We start from the raw sequence: 4,797 nt of genomic DNA, 5'->3' as shown, positions 1-4,797 counted from the left end.
TTTTACTTTTAAGTGGTGATTTGTATTACAAAACATAATAATCACGGTGTCCTTGTGCTAGGTGCTGCAAAAAGTTTTTTGAGAATATTTTTGCAAGGGGAACCTAAAAGCTCAAAACAAAAATATTTAGGGAAAAAAATTAAATGGAGAGGAGATGTTCTACCATTACATCAAACCTAAATTCCTATTAAAGAATACATTCTCATTTGAAGAAGTGAATACAGAGTCTACTGGAGTTTCTGTGGATTTTATTGAGACTGAACACTAGAAATATGAATGATTTGAAATGGACAGGTTAAAACTTCCCGACCAAACACCCTAAACAATGTACAAATGTGGATTTGAGTGAGGTATGAATTCTGACTGGATCCAGTCCCATGAAGGTCAATCCCATGTCATGCAGTACAAGGCATAACTCTAAGATTAAAGAGAACTGAAAATAAATCCTTGTTCTGCTTTGGTAATTTTCATTTGCAGACATGCAAAGTACAAATATTTATAAACAATATCCTTACAGGAGTTGGAGGGTATTCTTCCTTTTGAAATAATTACTATTTGAAGAAATTTTGAGCTCACTTAAAATGAGATGCAACATGTGAGTATGTGTAGCTTTGTTGGAGAAAATAAATATTATTAAAAGTAAAATCAGCATTGGAAAACTTCTGCCAGTAATCCCAACCAGTCCACCCAGCAAGCTTGAAGGCAAACATGCAAGAAAGTCTCAGATAATTCAGTGATGCAAGAGGCAAAAGGATCTGCTTGCTTAGGTAAGATAGAAGATCACTATTTAACAACAGTAAGACAACACCTCCAGGCTCTTTTATTTCAGTACTGAGCTAATCTGACTCTGTTTAGTTGGGACCAGATGATGATGAAGTCAGAGGCAAGATAACTGGAGATTAAACTTTACAGATATTTCTGTTCCTGAAATTACTTCCCTTTCTATACTCTGCTAGTGGCTCTGGCTCACAAGTTTCTTATTCCCTCTTAATAAAGCTAAAAACAATTCAACCAGCTAAGGATCAGATCCTAAAGTTTTGTTACTCTGTTAGAAGAAAGTAAAATTAATGGTGCTTTCAAAGCCTCCAGAAGGTCAGCAAGAGGTGCATGGACCACGCTGTGACCTAGTGTTAAAAGGAAGAAATTCCAGTCCCGGTTTCTTCTGCCACCTTAAGTTCAGAGATACAGAAGGAATCATACCTGCACAATGCAAATAAAGAAGGGGATGTGATGGACTGCAGGGCATAGGTAGTTGCTCAACAGTATAAACAATAAGGAAGAAGAGCTTATGAGAACAACACTGGAAGGGGTGCTTTAGGAGTGCAAGGAAATGCAGCTACAAACCCACTGAGCTATCAGTGCTGTCTGCATGCTTCTATGGTGAGTGTTATTTTGAGGAGGTGAGGAATGCAAGGCAGGGGGTCTGTGGTCTATGGTTTGTTTTCCCATCAATACATATGTCTGACTTCGAGTAAAAGATTAACGAGACAGCTAGCAAATGTCCTAGGAGACAAATGGGTAAAAGGCTGTTTGTACATGTCAGTTGAGGGAGGGCTCATTCTCGTCTCTCAGTCTCTGAATGAATCTGCTAGGATGCACACCTGCACCAGGAAGACTTCCTTGACAAGGTAACCCTTTCCTCTGCAGAGCACATGAGCATGTCAGCATACAGCTTACCTTACACGTACATTCTTTCAGTCAATGTGGTTTGGAAAGAACCTTCCACCTACTTTTTTTCTGCATGTGACGTACATTACTGTATGTTACAGAAAAGCCCCAGGTAAAGTAAATGGAAACTCTATCCAGCAGCTATGCACCTGGTGTTTTTGCATTTCCCAACAGATATTACAGTTGCTGGAATGATGTGTGAATCTTCTACAACACCTCCTATTGACAATTTATTTTAGGTGTGGCATGAGATAGATCTGAGATATTGATACTTAAGGACCCACAGCCTGCTGCTAAAGAAAAGGAAGAAAGAAAGTGAGTGAATTTATAGTTTAAAAAAAAAAAAAAAAAAAAAAAAAAGCCAAACTATAAAACCCCACAAGTATTTACATTCTACTACTTTTGACAGCAACCATTCTATTACTGACCGAAAACATTGCAAATGGGCATGCTGACACTTTAATATTTCTAGGGTGGTCATGGTGGCAGGAAGAGCAACTAGGCTGTCACTAAAGCTCACCTTTTCTAGGTATCAAAAATTCTGTTGTGTTTTCCTGTCCTGTTGGCAATCTGTACTACTGGTGATCCCTCAGAGCTGATGGTGTAATGGTGTTGGCCTGAGTCCCACTGCAAGGAATGCAGTGGCGCCCAGTCAACCACCAGTGCTAACCACAATCTCCCTGCAGATCTTAACTAATCTGGCAGCTCAGCTTTGTGTAGTAATGCCACAAAAAAAATGGGAGCGCCTTTTCCTTTCCTCACTATCTTTTTTTTGGTCTTTTTTTCTCTTTTCTGGAAAAGTCTGAAGGAGTTAAGCAGAGTTCCTAAGGAGAGAAGAGACCCACCACTTGTAACACTGTCACAACCTTTAGCATCTCTTACGTTGTGATTTCTGCTTTACCTGAAACCTGTCAAGTGTGAGTCAGTCACGTCCATTTCCCTTATGCCATGATAGGGAGGAATGCTGATATGTGGGAACTGACAAAGAAGCATGAGAGAGCCGATGTTCACCTCTTAAACCTGATGAAATTTGCTGGTGAATCACAGGGTAAGAACTTGACCTCACCCATAAAGTTTCATGAAGATTAGAAGAACTTCCTTATACCTCCTTACTGTGTATCTGACTACCAGATTTATTGTCTGGAGATGAGCAGTTAAACCACCCCACTAAGCTCAAGGAGAATGAGTTCAAGTCTTGTCAAGGGCCATTTTTGACAACACAGCTCAAAATAACATAAGCTATCCCTTTTGATGAGTCAAGAGCAACCAGTCCCTCTATTGAACACGTCAGACAGATGTGGTTGGCTGAGAAAAGGAACATACTGAACCATCCCAGGCCCTTTCATATCAGTGACATCAGATATATTTTGGTGTGAGAACTTTGGAGGTTGGAATGAGAAGGTGATGTTGCAGGAAATTAGTCCTCAAGCAATGTTTCTATCTCACTTAAGAATGACAGCATGCAAGCAAGCACAAGATAAACTTATCCAAAAAAGCTGAGAAATGTTAGACAACTGTAAGACCATCTACAACTACCCCTGTAAAGCAGGAAAAAGAAACATGAAATGAACACACTTTGCTATGAACCGAACAGCCTTCTGTAGGCAAGGTCCTTGGTCACCTGGGGATTAAAATGATCCTAATACTTGAGCTTTCTTTACACTCCTGTGGCTCTTGAACTGAGGATCTGGGCCATAGTCACTGCCAGGGTGCTGTGTCCCTCCTCCCTAAGACTGCTGCCAGAATGCAGGAAATAAGACATATGTTGGTCCATCCTGTACTGTACTCTTACTTCTATTTTTTTCCTTCTTTGCAGCTGCAAAATACAACTGAGCAAGTTAAATTCCACTTCCCTTGAACACGGAAGCCAGCAGTGCATTTGTCACATGGTCACATCAGCAGACCACAACAACAAGAGCAATCACCTGGTGAAACAATCCACACAAAGATTTGGAAGGAAAATTTCTTTCAGGCAGGTGACACTGGACATCTGGCAGTCCTCTGCCTCTGTTCTGAGAGTAACACCCACGTTGTAGGGCATGCTGCCAGAAGCTGCACCCACCTGGGATATAGCCAGCCCAAGATGAAAGGGAGCACCAAATCCAGAAGGGATGATTAGCATTCACTGATGTTGTTCAGGACACAAGTAACTGGGAACATGCTAGTTCCCCTTAGGTGTTCAGTACTGCACGGAAAAGCCAGGGAACTAAGAAAGTTAATCAGGTCAGAGCCAGGCTTGCATATGCTTTCTCCACAGGAATTACAAACTATTTGCCAAATATTCGGATTGGGTAATTGCTACCCAGACTACTAAGGATATGCAGCCCAAAAGAAGATAATTGTTCAGAGGTTCTGATAGATTGCATCACTCTCGGCCAAAATATATGACAGAATGAGAATTATCAACACATAATGTACGGATGCAAGCCTGCTCATACAGCAGAGCTGAACCCATCATGGCTGGCTGAAGCAGAAAAAACATTAACCCCCCCAGACTGTTCATAAGAAGGCATTAATTTGATCCTGAACTCCAGAAGCATTTGTGGAATCCAGAGATTCCCTGAAATAACCTTCCCTTTCTTAGGACACAGGGGACAAGCATTTATCCCTGCTCTCTCTAAAATGTAAATTTGACCAAAGCTAATTTTACCCCAGAGTCTAGCTATGAGATCATTGTTCTGCCAGCATACAAGTTTAGTCTCACACTGCCACATATTTTATGACCAAATGCAACTTGGAGCAGAGCCTGTACAGTCCATCATGGGTGCTGCTGTGTGATAAAAAAAAAATCCATTATATTTAACTATAAAACTTTGGTGAAAATCAGGCTACTCCTAACAAAAATCTTTAGATATTAGTAAGATCAGGAAATAGAAAGACCAGGCATCCAAAATACTGCAACCTAATTGTATGTGAAAATATGAGACTCCTGAAGCATTTCAGAGGCACATTTCTTCTCTGAAACCAAAAAGCAATATAATCCCGAGAAGAGAACAGACATTTATTCAAATTTTTACTATTCCAGTCAGTCATGCATACAGTGCTGACTCAGGAGCAAACATTAAAAAGCAGGAGCCATGTGGGAACTTAGAAATCTAATTGTACATCTCCCAAGGGGAATCATTACAA

General features: G+C 40.5%; 1 long non-coding RNA gene across 1 annotated transcript; it reads left to right on the top strand.

Annotated features, from left to right (window-relative positions):
- The first annotated feature begins 1,279 nt into the window (after positions 1 to 1,279).
- Positions 1,280 to 3,676, top strand: LOC131577871 (uncharacterized). The gene is made up of 3 exons (XR_009277327.1): positions 1,280 to 1,380; positions 2,624 to 2,716; positions 3,485 to 3,676. It is a non-coding gene; the product is annotated as an uncharacterized LOC131577871 (long non-coding RNA).
- Positions 3,677 to 4,797: the final 1,121 nt, after the last annotated feature.

This window comes from Poecile atricapillus, chromosome 3, assembly GCF_030490865.1.
Source record: "Poecile atricapillus isolate bPoeAtr1 chromosome 3, bPoeAtr1.hap1, whole genome shotgun sequence".
In the NCBI taxonomy this organism is placed as follows: Eukaryota; Metazoa; Chordata; class Aves; order Passeriformes; family Paridae; genus Poecile; species Poecile atricapillus.
The sequence above is the reverse complement of the archived record's forward strand: the minus strand, read 5'-3'. Positions and strand labels throughout refer to the sequence as shown.